Source organism: Podarcis liolepis, assembly GCF_965112155.1.
Source record: "Podarcis liolepis genome assembly, chromosome: W".
NCBI classification, from domain to species: Eukaryota; Metazoa; Chordata; class Lepidosauria; order Squamata; family Lacertidae; genus Podarcis; species Podarcis liolepis.
The window spans coordinates 17,669,448-17,686,705 of record NC_139568.1 but is presented as its reverse complement, the minus strand read 5'-3'; the positions used below and the strand labels follow the sequence as shown (position 1 = coordinate 17,686,705).

General features: G+C 45.7%; 1 pseudogene across 1 annotated transcript in view; it reads left to right on the top strand.

The window, feature by feature from the left end:
- The window catches only part of LOC310697825 (inositol polyphosphate 5-phosphatase OCRL-like), a 102,092-nt pseudogene that overhangs the window by 52,890 nt on the left and 31,944 nt on the right, over positions 1-17,258 (top strand). The window contains exons 7-10 of the transcript XR_014530133.1: positions 4,155-4,290; positions 4,790-4,900; positions 6,147-6,312; positions 7,187-7,422. The product of XR_014530133.1 is annotated as an inositol polyphosphate 5-phosphatase OCRL-like (transcript). The remainder of the gene's footprint in view (positions 1-4,154; positions 4,291-4,789; positions 4,901-6,146; positions 6,313-7,186; positions 7,423-17,258) is intronic.

Here is a 17,258-nt window from a genome sequence, read left to right as displayed (position 1 = left end):
ATGAATCTGCCAGGGCATAAGAACATGAGAGCAGCCCTGCTGGATCAGGCCATTGGTCCATCTGGCCCAGCATCCTGTCCTTACATTGGCCAATGAGATGCCTCTTGGGGAGCCCACAAACAGGACCTGAGTGCAACAGCACGCTCCCCTCCTCCAAGCCATACTGCTTTTGTTGGTGGAGTATGTTCTGTGGCCATTATGGCTAGTAGCCATTGAGCCTCATCATCCATGATTTTGCATATTATTGTGGTTATTGACAACTGTAAGAAGCCACCTAGGCCTGCTAGTTTAATTTCTCTTGCTGTGGTACTGGGGAAATCAAAAGGACAGGCGGAACATGTAGTGACGAAGCCGGAAAACGGTAGGCTCCTTTGGGCAGCATTTCAGGTGCCAGAAAGGGTATTTTTACATTTCTTGAAGCTTGGATCACTGAAAAAATAGTGTCTGAACAAGAATAACGGGGCCCATGGAAAGAAGCATATATTACACTTATACCGAAAACTGAGTCTGGAAAGACACAACTTAAGAACTACCGACCCATATCCCTGTTAAATGTGGATTACAAAATATTTGCTGACATTTTGGCTAAAAGGCTAAAAAAAGTACTAGGGGAAGAGATACACAAGGACCAAGCTGGCTTTCTCCCAGGCAGACACTTGTCTGACAACACGAGGAATATAATTAACATTTTGGAGAAGTTGCAAGAGGACATTAACACTAAAGCAGTTTTAATCTTTGTGGACGCCGAGAAAGCCTTTGATAATATTTCTTGGAGCTTTATGAAGAAAAATCTTCAGGGGATGGGGGTCGGTCAAGAGTTTGAAAATGGTATAAGTGCAATTTATTCAGAACAAAAGGCTAAACTAATAGTTAACAATGTGGTGACAGAGGAATTTAAGATAGAGAAAGGGACATGACAAGGCTGCCCAATTTCCCCATTACTTTTTATTTCGGTCCTGGAGGTTCTGCTAAATATGATTAGAAGGGACCATTTGATTAAAGGTATAATGGTCGGAGCTAAACAATACAAACTGAAAGCCTTTGCAGATGACTTAGTATTGACATTACAGGAGCCAGAATCTAGTACTAAAAGAGTATTAGAACTGATTCAAGAGTTTGGTCATGTGGCAGGATTTAAGTTGAATAAGTTAAAAACTAAAGTCCTTGAGAAAAATTTAACAACGACTGAGAAAGAGAGATTTCAGAATGAGACAGGTTTAACAGTGGTTAAGAAGGTGAAATACTTGGGGATTAATATGACAGCTAAAAATGGGAACTTATTTAAAGACAATTATGAAAAATGTTGGTCGGAGGTCAAAAAGGATTTAGAAATATGGTCAAATCTGAAGCTTTCCTTGTTGGGTCGAATTGCTGTTATAAAGATGAATGTATTGCCAAGAATGTTGTTTCTGTTCCAATCATTACAGATTTTAGACAAGATGGACTGTTTCAAGAAGTGGCAGAGAGACATTTCTAGATTTGTCTGGCAGGGCAAGAAGCCCAGAATAAAATTTAAAATACTAACTGATGCAAAAGAAAGAGGGGGATTTGCCCTGCCAGACCTTAAACTCTATTATGAATCAGCAGCTTCCTGCTGGTTGAAAGATTGGCTGATTCTTGAGAACACAGACATTTTGGACTTAGAAGGCTTCAATAATGTTTTTGGGTGGCATGCATACTTGTGGTACGGCAAGGTTGAAGCGCATAAAGCATTTAAAAACTATATTGTCAGGAAAGCACTGTTTAATGTCTGGACAAGGTATAAAGACTTACTTGAAAATAAAACCCCAAGGTGGTTGTCACCAATGGAGGCAAAGGCCCAGAAAAGGCCCAATATGGAGGCCAAATGGCCAAAATATTGGGAGATTTTGGAGCAAGAAGGAGACAAATTGAAATTGCAGAGCTTTGAGAAACTAAAAGATAGTTACCAAATAAGAGAGGTATATAATTTGGATAAAAAAATTGGCTTCCAGGTGGAAAAATCAAAGTTGGAAACAGAATTGTTAGATCCCAAAACTAAGATACTTTCTTTTTTCCCCCAAACATATTTTTTATTAATTTACATCAAAACAAAACAGAAATAAAATTCTACATCTTATTATCACAAATTACTTTCTTTAGGACTTCCTTCAGCTTCTCCACAAATCATCCGTAGTCATTTTTTAAATTACGCATTTCATACTTTATATTGACATTATTTGACTCCTTACTTCCATTTCTCTTTAGACAATACTCCTACATTTTTCACAGTGCTCTTTTAAATCCCACTAGTGTTATCTGTCCTTCACTTATATTTTCCAGATATTCCACAAATTTCCCCCAGTCCTCAATGAACCTTTGGTCTCTTAAGTATCTAATTTTCCCCGTCAATCTATCCAACTCCGCGTAATCTAACAATTTCATTCTCCATTCCTCAACTGTCGGTATTTTCTGTTGTTTCCAGTTTTGGGCCAGGAGGACTCTTGCTGCAGTCGTTGCATATTGAAACAATTTACAATCGTTACTCTTTATCTCCCTTCCTAATATTCCTAACAGGAAAGCCTCGGTTTTTTTTCCAAATGTATACCTTAAATTTTTCTTCATTTCATTATATACACTTTCCCAAAAACCTTTTGCCTTTTTGCATTCCCACCACATGTGGTAGAAGGACCCCTCTTTTTCCCTAAGATACTTTCAAGAATGTATAACTTGCTGTTAAAATGGAACACTCAGGATGAAACGGTTAAATCTGCTATGATTAAATGGGCACAAGATGTTGGGCATAACATTATGTTTGCTGACTGGGAACAGTTGTGGACCACTGGTATGAAATTTACGGCATGTAATGCCTTAAGAGAGAATATTATGAAAATGATATATAGGTGGTACATGACACCAGTCAAGCTTGCAAAAATCTATCATTTGCCCAATAATAAATGTTGGAAATGTAAAGAAACTGAAGGTACATTCTTTCACCTTTGGTGGACGTGCCCAAAGATTAAGGCTTTCTGGGAGATGATCTATAATGAAATGAAAAAGGTATTTAAATATACCTTCCTGAAGAAACCAGAGGCCTTCCTCTTGGGCATGGTCGGCCAATTGGTGCCAAAGAAGGACAGAACTTTTTTTATGTATGCAACAACAGCAGCAAGAATATTGATTGCAAAGTATTGGAAGACACAAGATTTACCCACACTGGAAGAATGGCAGATGAAGGTGATGGACTACATGGAACTGGCAGAAATGACTGGCAGAATCCGAGATCAGGGAGAAGAGGTGGTGGAAGAAGACTGGAAGAAATTTAAAGACTACTTGCAGAAATATTGTAAAATCAATGAATGTTAAAGGGATGTTGGATTGAAAATAAGCGGTATTGGTAAAAAGATTAACAAGAATATGTAAATACGGATTGACAATGGTTGAAAATATATAGTTATAATAGGTTAATATATTGAGTGAAGATAAATGATAGAGGGTAAGGATTTGCTGAATTAACCATGTGAACTGGAATACAAAAAAGGGGTGTGTGAGGAGGTCAGGAAACAAGTAAATGAAATATAAGACATGAAAATATTGATTTCTTTTTAACTTTTTTTTTACTTTCTATGTATTTTGTCTTTGTATTTTTGTATCTCTTTTTCTTTTATTATTGTTATTCTTTTTATTTCTTATTTTTAATTTTGTAACCTTTTATTGTCTGCAAAATTTCAATAAATATCATTTTTTTTTTTAAAAAAAAAAGAAGAATAACGGGGCCCATTGCTTTTGGGAAGGATCATAATTTGGTGGTGTGCCATATGCTTTGTATGCAGAGTCTCAAGTTGAAAGGCACCTCCACCTGAAAAAGGATTGGGCCACAGAGAGCTGCTGCCAGCCAGAGTAGACTTAATTAATTATTTGTGGGGTTGGAAGGGATCATGAGGCTCATCTAGTCCAACCCCCTGCAATGTAGGAATCAAAACTGGGGTAGGTCAGAAATTCATTCTGACCTGGTAGAAGGCAGCTTTTGATTTCCTAACAACTCTCTCCATGAGGCAAAATGCCTGCACACATCTCCAGCTGTTGACCGTGGTCAAGATCACAGGCCGTGTGTGGAGCCAAAGTTTGACTGTGTGAGCCTTGTGTGTTGCCTCAGCCAGTCGAACAGTCCTGTTGTCTCTCCTGCCTCCTTGCAGTGGGAAGTGCCGTGTGCCAGCATGGTGTGATCCAATCCTCTGGAGAGGAGGCAGCATGAATCAGCTCAGCTACCGAAGCCACATGGAATTGAAAAGGAGCGACCACAAGCCCGTCAGCTCCCTCTTCCTCACAGGGGTAACACCTGCCCTGGCCAGGGCTATCGTCTATTCAGGGTTTTTAGTTGCCTGCTATGTGGCACCTCCTCGAATCTGGGCAGGCCCTGACCAACAACCAGGCCCCTTTCCACAGAGCTCCTCCTTGGCAAATGACTTCCGGTGCAAGGAGTGGGCAGGTTTTGGCTCTGTTAAATCCCTAGGCTTCCATTCTCCACTGTTCTGAGTACATGCTGCTCCTGCAGGCATGGCAGACCACATGGACTGAACTGTATACCTTAACCGTTGGCTCCATTCATGCAATGGAGCTTCTGTGGTACTTGGCTTGGAGCATTTGGCTTCAGCCCATTGGGTCTGGAAGTCACAGCCGCTGCCATCCTGGGGAAGCTCTCAGAGTTACAGTACTTGCCTCTTTCAGGGCTGGGAACAGGGGGGTGCATCAGGCCTTTCTGCTCTTAACTCATGCCCCCCCTTTAGTCCATAGCCCCAACAAATGTGCTCTGTCCCCCCCCCCCCAATAGGTGAAGGTTGTGGATGACCGACGGTACCAGAAAGTGTTTGAGGATATTGTTCAGTTGATGGACAGGATGGAGAACGAATTCCTTCCCTCCCTGGAGGGAGGTAAAGACGAATAGGATCCTCTCCAGCCCCTTAAAGAGGGTTTGCTGCAAAAAGATCAGGGGGGAAAGAAGCCTGCTTTATAGCATGTCAGGCCCTTGGCCCATCTAGCTCAGTCTTGTTTATACTGTCTCCGAGTGGTTCCCCAGGATTTCCGGGGGATCTCTCCCAGCCCTACCTGGAGATGCTGGGGATAGAACATGGGACCTCTGCATGCAAGGCAGATGCCCTTCCACTGAGCTGCAGCCTCTTCCTCTTCCTCACAGGCAAATACTCCAGGGGTAGCCAGTGTGGTGCCCTCCAGATGCTGGACTACAACTCCCATCATCCCCAGCCAACATGGCCAGTGGCAATGGGAAGTTGCAAGTGTGGGAACGTTCAGGGATGAGGAGAGGATATATTGTCTGATTATATCCTTATCTAACTTGTGTTAACAAGTTCCCCAATTTCAGCAGAGTAAAACATTCCCCTTTATTTTAAGTTTGCAACGGCAGCGTTTGCTCAGGCTTGCTAAAGCCTCTGTAATAACTATTCTGGTAATTTCCCCATATTTCCTCATAAAATAGAAGAGATGACACAGTCTTTTACAAAAGTATAAAAAGAGTTTACTCACATTCTGTTCACAATCAGATCCCAGAAGGCAGACTTAGCTTAATGAAGTAACATATACTTGGAATCTATCTCTTAAGAAGACAGTCCCTTTGTCCTCTCTTGGCTGGGAGCCACATGCATCGAAGAAGCAACATCTACTGGGTCAAAGAAGCCCTCTTGGCTGGGAGCCAAGAGGGCTTCTTTGACTCAGTAGATGTTGCTTCTTCGATGCATGTGGTGAAAGAAAGAAGGAAGAGAGAGATGGCTGCCCTGCCCTGTGCTTTTATCATTGCCTGCACAGGTGAGACCACACCCACCTCTAGTCACATGTAGAGGAAGTCTGTCCCAGCCCAGAGGGAAACAGGAAGTTTACCTGCTGACTGGACAAACATCCCTCCCCATGTCTAAACATGTTCACTCTAGGAATGTTGTACTTGACTGCTCTTGTGTTTCACATCCCACAGCAAGTGCAGCAATATCTGGAGAGCCCCACATGGACACTCAAGAACAAATGAGGCCACTGTGAGGTGGCGTTTGGACCTGTTGCATGTGCAGTCCCCTAAATGAGAGCCCGGGGCCAAGGACAAAGTTCCCCCTGGAGCACGTTTCCTTACCATCTGCTGAAGGCAAGCACTCTCTTTCCCCCCCTCCCCCCATTTTGCTCTGCAGTTTTCATTTGAGAATGTGAAGTTCCGGCAGCTGCAGAAGGAGAGGTTCCAGATCACAAACAACGGGCAGGTCACCCTCCATTTCTCCTTTATCCCCAAGCTCAGTGACAGCCAGTATTGTAAGCCATGGCTTTGCGCTGAGCCCTGTGAGGGATACTTGGAGCCCAGTGAGTCTCTCTCTGGAATCATAGAACTGTAGAGTTGGAAAGGGAACCCAAGGGTCATCTAGGGAAGGCTTTTGTTTCCTTTTCATCCCCCCTTTTCTCCTCCTCTTCCCAACCCTCCTCCCTCAAACCTTGGGAGTTTTGTAGAGCAGGGGAGGCTTAACATTTGTGGGCTACATTGCCCCATGCTCAAGCCTCCAAGGGCCACATTTCAAAGCAGGTGAGCCCAAAGTGTAAAAGTGTGTGACCAGCTTTAAACAAGCACACACACACACACACACACACACACACACACACACACATGAATTGAAGCCCAAAAATGCTGAAGGGTCCCCAAAAACCTTTTGGCATTGCAGGGAACCAGTGAGAGCAGTCCGTCAAAAAATAACTTTTTTTTAAAAAAATGCCTATTTTTACGTTGTGGAGGCACAAAAATATCTTGGGGATCATACAGAACTAGCCAAACTTTTAAAAACTCAATGAAATGTAAACTAAAAAAGAAAGTTACATGGGGGCGCAAAAATCCTTTAGGAGACAAATAAGTGCTTTCCCTTTTTATATTCTTTTGTTAGGATCACTTTCTCTTACCCCCCAGTATCCTGTCACCATCTTTTGTGCAGCTGCTGCTTTGGAGGAATAGAGAGGAAAGTGGGGTGGGGGTGGGAACTGAGTCGCTTCTTCTCCTAATTCTTGAAGTTAAGGTTTCCCCCATACACCTGGGAGAACAGGATGCTGTACTAGATGGGCCATTGGCCTGATCCAGCAGGCTCCTATTGTGTCCTTCTGTTCAATTCTTCACTATCTTAACTTTTAATTTACAGACAAGCAAACTTGGCTGTGCCAAAGAGTGTATCTACCTGACCTCCTCCCGTTTTAGATGAGACGGTGGACATTTCCCTGGATGTGTACGTCAGCAAGGACTCTGTGACGCTTCTCAAATCAGGAGAAGATAAGATTGAGGATATCTTTGTCCTTCACCTTGACCGTGGCAAGGACTATTTCCTCACCATCAGTGGGAGCTGCCTACCAAGCTGCTTCAGGACCTCCTTGGAAGCCTTGTGCTGGATGCGGCAGCCGATTCGCGAAGTTCCCGTCACCAAACCTATTGACCTGGTAGGGAAAGGGGTTGATTTACCTGGCAGGTTCATTTGCTGAATGTCTAACCTTCCCACTCTGCTTGCCTGCTTGAAAAACAGCTGCTCTTCCACTCAGAAATGTGTGGACTGGGGGTCCTTTGCTGCATTCAGCTTCAGCTTCTGTAGCTGTGCATTCGCTTCCTGTGTGCTGTTCATGTCCTTTGCGGTGACTGAGTCATCCCAAGTTCTTGTCTTCCCACCTGCCCTTTCGCAGGGCCACTAAATCGTGTGCATTTTCCTGCCATCTGCCCAGATACTGTTCAGCCAATGGGCTGTTTCTTTCTCTTCTCAGGGCCTGTCCCATTAACACACTTTGTTGTCTTTTCCCCACTTTTCTTTTGCTCTTGCCTTCCTCCTCGGATCTCAGGGAGAAGACAGCTTCCTAGAAAAGGTAACAGTTGGTTTGATATCCTCTAGATGTTCTTGTTCTTTCCTTTCCTGGAAGCGAAAGGAAAGTCCAATGCTGTAAAGAAAAATGTTGCATAGGAACCTGGAATGTAAGAACCATGAACCTTGGTAAGTTGGATGTGGTCAAAAATGAGATGGCAAGAATAAATATTGACATCCTGGGCATCAGTGAACTAAAATGGATGGGAATGGGCGAATTCAGTTCGGATGACCATCATATCTACTACTGTGGGCAAGAATCCCGTAAAAGAAATGGAGTGGCCCTCATAGTCAACAAAAGAGTGGCGAAAACTGTACTGGGATGCAATCTCAAAAATGATAGAATGATCTCGATACAAATCCAAGGCAAACCTTTTAACATCACAGCAATCCAAGTTTATGCACCAACCACTGGTGCTGAACAAACTGAAATTGACCAATTCTATGAAGACTTACAAAACCTTATAGAAATGACACCAAAGAAGGATGTTCTTCTCATTATAGGGGATTGGAATGCTAAAGTATGGAGTCAAGAGATAAAAGGAACAACTGGCAAGTTTGGCCTTGGAGTTCAAAACGAAGCAGGGCAAAGGCTAATAGAGTTATGCCAAGAGAACAAGCTGGTCATCACAAACACGCTTTTCCAACAACACAAGAGACGACTCTACACATGGACATCACCAGATGGGCGGCATCGAAATCAGATTGATTATATTCTCTGTCATAGGCTTTATGCTGTCAAGCCGGCATAGATAAAACTCCGGGCTCATGGCCAGTTCCAATCTATTTGATTTATTGACAAAGTTCAAAAGTACATCTCCTGTGTTTCAAATCACGTCCGACCCTTCCGGCACAGTTGCCGCGTCTGCTTTCTTTTTCCTTTTTTTTACCCAACATGCAAGTCTGCGGAAACCACGCCCCTGACTCCCTCTGTTTACTGAATGACTGGTTCCAGGCTCATCCTCCTCCCTCCCTGCCTCTGGCTTGCTGTCAGACGACAGACTGCTAATGATCTCTTTTGGCTTTCTATAAGTGCTGGTTTCTCCCCTTAAATCTTTCCCTGTTTGCCTCTCCCTGACATCCACCCCCTCCTCAAAGGCCCCTTCCCGCTCAGGAGACCCGACTGTACCCATATCTCTTTCCTCTGGGGTGGTAGGGGAGAAGCCAGCAAAACTACCCTCTTCCTCATCCGTCTCTTCGAACACCCCCCTCCAACCCCCAATTCCTGGTGTTCCCCAGTCTACGCCTTCATCTTCTTCCTCCTCCTCGTCCAATGCTGGGAAACCTTCGAATTCCTCTTCGTCATCTGTTGTTTCGAACACCTGTTGAAAGGACCTACCCTTGCTTTTGGGTTTGTCAGGGGAAAAACTGTGGAACTCCTCCACCAGTTCCTTGTCGGAAATACTGTCTTCCGGGACCCAGGTATTCTCTGATGTCAGGGCCCTTTCCCAAGCCACCAAATATTCCAAATTCCCCCCTCTCCAATGAGAGTCCAGTATTTCCGTAACCTCGTTGCACTGCTCCCTTTCCTCCATTTCGGGTGGTGGGCCTTCCCCTTCCCCACTACCCTGCCTCCTTCCCCCCTCCCTGTAGGGGAACAGCAGTGACCTGTGGAACACCTGGTGGATTCTCATGCTCTCTGGCAACCTGAGCTTAAACGCCACCGGATTTATTTGTTGGATAACCTCAAAGGGCCCTACCTTCCTGGGCTCGAGTTTCTTGCAGCCCCCTTTCCAAGGCAATCCTTGCGTGGACAACCACACCTTGTCCCCAACCCTGATAACCCCCGGTGATGTTTGTCGGCTTCCTTCTTGTATAACTCCTGAGCCCTTTCCAAATTCAACTGCAGCTGTCTGTGGATCGCTTCCATCTCCTCCACAAACTGTTCGGCAGCGGGAACACTCCAAGACTTCTCCCCCCTCCTGGGGAAAGCCCTTGGATGACGCCCATGATTGGCAAAGAACGGAGTCATCCCAGTGGATACATTCTCCGCGTTATTGTAAGCAAACTCTGCCAGGGCTAGTTTGTCCACCCAATCGTTCTCTTTCTGACTTACATAACACCGCAAATACTGTTGTAAAACAGCATTCGCCCTCTCCGCTTGCCCATTGGTCTCGGGGTGCCTAGCCGTCGTAAAGCTCACTTCCACCTGGAGCAGCCCCATGAGTTTGCGCCAAAATCGTGAGGTAAATTGAGCCCCCCGGTCCGAAACCACCCGTGAAGGTACCCAATGCAACCTAAACACATGCTCTACAAACAAATTGGCTGTTTCTTCCGCCGTCACTGCGTGCGAACGGGGCACGAAATGGCACATTTTGGTCAGGAGATCCACCACCACCATGACTGCGGTCTTACCCTTACATCTGGGCAGATCAGTGATAAAATCCACCCCTACCACCTCCCATAGTTTCCCTGGTGTGGGCAACGGTTCCAGCAACTCCGCTGGTGCCGCCCTTTCCCCTTTGGCCCTCTGGCATGTGTCGCACCCTCACACATATTCCTTTACATCCTCTCTCACCCTTGGCCACCAAAATTCCCGTGTGGCCAGTAGCATGGTCTTATGCTGTCCAAAATGCCCTGCTGTGCAGCTGTCGTGGAGTTGCTTGAGAATTCTGCCCCGAAGGTTTTCTCCTGGAACATACAAGGCCCCTTTATGGTACAGTAGCCCCCCTTTCACTTCAAAACCCCCCATGGCACCCCCTTTTTCTCTTAACTCCCCCATTTTTTGTCTGGCAAAGACATCGTCTCTGAGCAGTTGCATCAGTTCGTCGTCCTTGACTAACGTCCCCCCGCACATCCATTTGCTCTCAGGGAACATCAGTCTTGCCACCGGAGGACCTTCCCCCATCATATACTCGGGTTTCCGGGAGAGCGCATCCGCCCTTGCATTCTGCTCTCCCGGCACATATTGGATCTTGAAGTTGAAGTTGGCAAAGAACTCTGCCCATCTTATCTGTCTCTGGTACAACACCCGCGCCGTACGCCAGTACTCCAAATTTTTGTGGTCAGTGCACACCAAAATTTGGTGCTTTGCCCCAACCAGGAAGTGCTTCCATTGTTTGAAAGCAGCCACGATCGAAAGCAATTCCTTATCATAGATAGTGTAGTTCTGCTCCGATTTGTTCAGTTTCTGCGAAAAGAAGGCACACAGTCGCCACTCCCCCTTTCGATCTGGCTGCAGCAGCACCGACCCTATCACCCGATCCGACGCAACTGTCTCCACCCGTAGTGGTTGAGCAGGGTCGACGTGGATCAGTTGCTCCTCCGAAGCGAAAGCCCTCTTAAGCTTCTCAAACACCTCTTGGGCCGCCTGTGTCCACTGAAAACTCTTCTTGACACTGGGACAGCCCATTATGGGCGCCGTCAATTTTGCAAATTTTTTTATGAATTTCCTGTAGAAATTGCTGAAACCCAGGAAACGCTGAACATCTTTCCTGGTTTTGGGACTCTCCCATTCCACCACCGCTTTCACTTTCTCCGGATCCATGGCCAACCCCTGGTCCGACAGTCGGTACCCCAGGAATTTGACTTCCTTTGCGTGGAACTGACATTTCTCCAGCTTGACCCACAAGCGGTGCTCCTTGAGTTTGCTCAGTACCTGACGTACGTCCTTCACGTGCTGTTGTTCATCTTCTGAGTACACAAGCAAGTCGTCCAAAAAGCAAAAACAGTTCTTGTAGAGCAAAGGTCCTAGTACATGGTGCATGAAGGCTTGGAAACAGTGACTTCCACACTGCAAACCAAAGGGCATGACTAAATACTCAAACACCCCCATCGGGGTGAACATGGTGGTCTTCCACTCATCCCCCTCTCGTACTCGGATGAGGTTGTAAGCCCCCCGGAGGTCCAGTTTGGTGAAAATCTTCCCCTTCCGCACCCGTGCCAAAACGTCGTCGATCCTCGGCATTGGGAAAGCCACCGGTTCCGTCAGGCTGTTCAGGGTTCTAAAGTCCACCACAAGTCTCCGTTCTTTAGTCGACTTCTTGTCCACGAAGAACACTGGGCTCCCCCCTGCCACCTTGGACTCCTGGATGAACCCCCTTCTTAGGTTTTTCTCAATAAACTCCTTTACGTCCTTGAGCTCTCCCTCCGACATGGAATAGGTTTTCCCCACCGGCAACATGGCCCCCGGGGCCAGGTTGATCTGACAGTCATATGGTCGATGTGGCGGCAACGCACCCGCCTCTTTCTCGCTGAACACCTCCTGTAGATCCCTGTAACACGACGGAATCTCGCTCGTCCGCGCTCTGCATGCTGCTGCCCTCCTGCCCTCACTTTGTTGAGGTAGCCCTTGAGCCAGGCAGTTCTCCATGCAGTGCGTCGAACCGAACGTCAGGGACCGTTGGTGCCAGGAAACCACCGGATCGTGCAACGCCAACCAGCTCATGCCCAATATGATAGGCGGACCCGCCAGTGTGGCCACGTGAAAGGCGATGACCTCTGAGTGGGTAGCCACATGCATTCGAATTGGAGGTGTTCGATGCGTCACTTCACCTCCCAGCAGTTCTCTTCCATCAATTGTGGTCACTTGCAGTGGAAAATCCAGAGGCCTCAGGTTCAGTTGGTGCTGCGCAGCAAACTCCTTGCTAAAAAAGGACGCTGACGCACCAGAATCAACGAGCGCCAACTCCTCCACCGTCTGTCCATTTGGGAGTTCTAGGACCACCTTCAACATTATGCTTGCTTTGGGGTGCCCAAGCCGAGGACTTTCTGTGTTGCTCCCGCCTGGCTGTTGCCCCGGTTCACCACCAGCCAGGCTTCTTCATTTCCCGAAGGCTGGGGCTCCTCTGCCTCTGCCTGCTGGGTGGCCCCCACCATTCCCTGCCAGTTACGACGCTCTGGACACACTCTGGCAAAGTGCCCAGTCTTCTGACACACAAAACATCTTTTTGCCGCTTGCAAGTCTTTTTTCTCCTTCCCGCCAGACCGTTGGGCTTTCAAACTCTCCCGCGCCTGGGCTGTGCCTATTTCCATGGGCTCCGGCTCTTGTTGACGTTCTGGGGCAGCTGCAGGCATCTCAAGAATGCGGTCACCATGGAAACTCCGCTCTCTGCCTTGCTTCCTTTCCTGCCATCTGGCTTCTTGTCTCAAACCCACCCCAAGAGCAGCCTTTGTTAATTCATCCATATTTTTAGGTCGTGGCCCCCTTGCAAGCTCGTCCTTAATTTCTGGGTTAAGTCCATTTTTAAACAACGCTTGTACAGGTTCAGTCTCTAAATCCCAACCCAGTTTCTGCACGAGCATAGCAAATTCGGACCAGTAACTGCGTACCGTGGATTTGCCTTGTTTCAAAGCCAGCAGCTCCTCCTGCGTTTTGTCAATTAAACTTTGATCTGCATAGATAAAGTCCATAGCTTGCCAAAATTTGGCCTCATTTCTGAGGGCTTCATTCCCTGAGGCTATTAATGGCCTGATCCAGCTTCTAGCCCCTCCCGCCAGGTGTCTAATGATGTGAGCAACTCTCTTGCCATCGTTCCCAAACTTGGCTGATTCAAGCTCTAAAAAATATCGCATCTTGGTCTTGAAATCCAAGTAACTTTCTGGATCCCCATGGAACCATTCCACCCACACTGGCTTGCCCCCATCTGCCAATAGCCCACCTGGGGTTCCTCTCTGAGCAGCCCTGGCTTCCTCCAGATGGCTCTGCAGGTCGGCCGATCTTTGTTCCAGAGCGACATTTCGCTTTTTCAGCTCCAACACCTCCTTTTCCATTCTGAGGCTTATTCCTTATTTCACCAGCTTTCCAGCAGCAATTTGAGACGCGGCAAGCTGTCATAGGCTTTATGCTGTCAAGCCGGCATAGATAAAACTCTGGGCTCACGACCAGTTCCAATCTATTTGATTTATTGACAAAGTTCAAAAGTACATCTCCTGTGTTTCAAATCACGTCCGACCCTTCCAGCACAGTTGCCGCGTCTGCTTTCCCCCCCTTTTTTTTACCCAACATGCAAGTCTGCGGAAACCACACCCCTGACTCCCTCTGTTTACAGAATGACTGGTTCTAGGCTCATCCTCCTCCCTCCCTGCCTCTGGCTCGCAGTGAGACGACAGACTGCTAATGATCTCTTTCGGCTCTCTATAAGTGCTGGTTTCTCCCCTTAAATCTTTCCCCGTTTGCCTCTCCCTGACATTATCTGCAGCCAAAGATGGAGAAGCTCTATACAGTCAGCAAAAACAAGACCTGGAGCTGACTGTGGCTCAGATCATCAGCTTCTTATAGCAAAATTCAAGCTTAAACTGAAGAAAGTAGGAAAAACCACTGGGCCGGTAAGATACAATCTAAGTCAAATCCCTTATGAATACACAGTGGAAGTGAGGAACAGGTTTAAGGATTTAGATTTGCTGGACAGAGTGCCTGAAGAACTATGGATGGAGGCTCGTAACATTATACAGGAGGCAGCAACTAAAACCATCCCAATGAAAAGGAAATGCAAGAAAGCAAAGTAGCTGTCCAACAAGGCCTTACAAATAGCTGGGGAGAGAAGGCAAGCAAAATGCGAGGGAGATAGTGAAAGATACAGGAAATTGAATGCAGATTTCCAAAAAAATAGCAAGGAGAGACAAGAAGGCCTTCTTAAACGAGCAATGCAAAGAAATAGAGGAAAACAATAGAATGGGAAAAACCAGAGATCTGTTCAAGAAAATTGGAGATATGAAAGGAACATTTCGTACAAAGATTACCATAATAAAAGACAAAAGTGGAAAGGACCTAACAGAAGCAGAAGACATCAAGAAGAGGTGGCAAGAATACACAGAGGAATTATACCAGAAAGATATGGATTTCTCGTACACCCCAGGTAGTGTGGTTGCTGACCTTGAGCCAGACATCCTGGAGAGTGAAGTCAAATGGGCCTTAGAAAGCACTGCAAATAACAAGGCCAGTGGAAGTGATGGTATTCCAGCTGAACTATTTAAAATTTTAAACGATGATGCTGTTAAGGTGCTACACTCAATATGCCAGCAAATTTGGAAAACTCAGCAGTGGCCAGAGGATTGGAGAAGATCAGTCTACATCCCAATCCCAAAGAAGGGCAGTGCCAAAGAATGCTCCAACTACCGCACAATTGCACTCATTTCACACGCTAGCAAGGTTATTCTTAAAATTCTACAAGGCAGGCTTAAGCAGTATGTGGACCGAGAACTCCCAGAAGTGCAAGCTGGATTTCGAAGGGGCAGAGGAACCAGAGACCAAATTGCAAACATGCGCTGGATTATGGAGAAAGCTAGAGAGTTCCAGAAAGACATCTACTTCTGTTTCATTGACTATGCAAAAGCCTTTGACTGTGTTGACCACAGCAAACTATGGCAAGTTCTTAAAGAAATGGGAGTGCGTGATCACCTCATCTATCTCCTGATAAATCTCTATGTGGGGGAAGAAGCTGTTAGTTTGATTAGCTCCGGCCCATTTGGAGCTGATACAGCAAAGTGTAGTTCCGCAGACGAAAGGATAAGCAGGTATCGTGCTACATGATAATTTTATTTCTCAACTATACCGAGAACACACAAACATACATTTTGCCTCTGTGAGAGCAGAGAGCAACTCTCTCTCAACAAAGAAACGACAGAACAAAGAAAACAGGAAACCAGTGTACGTCACATCCAGTCTCTTTTTCCCGTGGGAATCCAACAGTAACTTGAACTGTGGAATGTAAACATTGTCTTGTGACATGCATTTGCTACTCAGTGAGGGAAATAGAAACCAACAGAAGCTACAGTTAGAACTGGATATGGAACAACTGACTGGTTCAAAATTGGGAAAGGAGTACGGCAAGGCTGTATATTGTCTCCCTGCTTATTTAACTTATATGCAGAATTCATCATGCGAAAGGCTGGGCTGGATGAATCCCAAGCCGGAATTAAGATCACCGGAAGAAATATCAACAACCTCAGATATGCAGATGACACAACCTTGATGGCAGAAAGTGAGGAGGAATTAAAGAACCTTTTAATGAGGGTGAAAGAGGAGAGCGCAAAATATGGTCTGAAGCTCAACATCAAAAAAACGAAGATCATGGCCACTGGGCCCATCACCTCCTGGCAAATAGAAGGGGAAGAAATGGAGGCAGTGAGAGATTTTACTTTCTTGGGCTCCATGATCACTGCAGATGGTGACAGCAGTCATGAAATTAAAAGATGCCTGCTCCTTGGGAGAAAGGCGATGGCAAACCTAGACAGCATCTTAAAAAGCAGAGACATCACCTTGCCAACAAAGGTCCGTATAGTTAAAGCCATGGTTATGGAAGTGAGAGCTGGACCATAAAGAAGTCTGATTGCTGAGGGATTTATGCTTTTGAATTATGGTGCTGGAGGAGACTCTTGAGAGTCCCATGGACTGCAAGAAGATCAAACGTATCCATTCTGAAGGAAATCAGCCCTGAGTGCTCACTGGAAGGACAGATCGTGAAGCTGAGGCTCCAGTACTTTGGCCACCTCATGAGAAGAGAAGACTCCCTGGAAAAGACCCTGATGTTGGGAAAGATTGAGGGCACAAGGAGAAGGGGACAACAGAGGACGAGATGGTTGGACAGTGTCCTCGAAGCTACAAACATGAGTCTGACCAAACTGCAGAAGGCAGTGGAAGACAGGAGTGCCTGGCATGCTCTGGTCCATGGGGTCACGAAGAGTAGGACCCGACTAAACGGCTAAACAACAAGATGTTCTTGTAGCAGGCTCAAATCAGGTACAGGCAACGCCCCGTTTACACGGGGGTTGCGTTCCGAGGTACCGTGCGTTTAAATGAAATTGCGTATAGTGGGGACAGCATTGGAAAAGCCTGCAAACACCCTCTAAACTTCCGGAAACCCTTTTGTTTTTTTTTTGTTTTTTTAAATATTTTTTATTACATTTTTTCCAGATAAAGACATACAAAGAAACAAGAATAAAGAAAACAGAAAAGAAGAAAAAATTCATCATTTCAAAACTTTTTTCCAATCATCTACCGGACTTCCCCACATCCCCCTCACCGTGCATTCTTAACAATAAAAATGTCAGCAAATTATAACCTTGTTTCATGCATTCTTTTGTACTTTCAGATAGTTACATTTAGGTTTAAATTACTTATTATCCATTTACTCCAAAAACCAATATAATGTTATATTTAAACGTTAGTCCTTTCATTAATATAACTTAGTTTCATATAGACCCAATCTCGTTGCTGGAGCTAGCCTTTCCAAATCCTGCGAATTCTTATGATTCATATAACTTATAAAGTTTTTGTAAATAGTCCTTGAATTTTTTCCAATCCTCCTCCATTGCTTCTTCTCCCAAATCTTGGATCCTGGCAGTCATCTCGGCCAATTCCATATAGTCCGTCAGTTGCGTCTGCCACTCTTCCAGTGTGGGTAAATCTTGAGTCTTCCAATGTTTTGCGATGAGAATTCTTGCTGCTGTAGTTGCATACATAAAAAACGTTCTATCCTTCTTTAA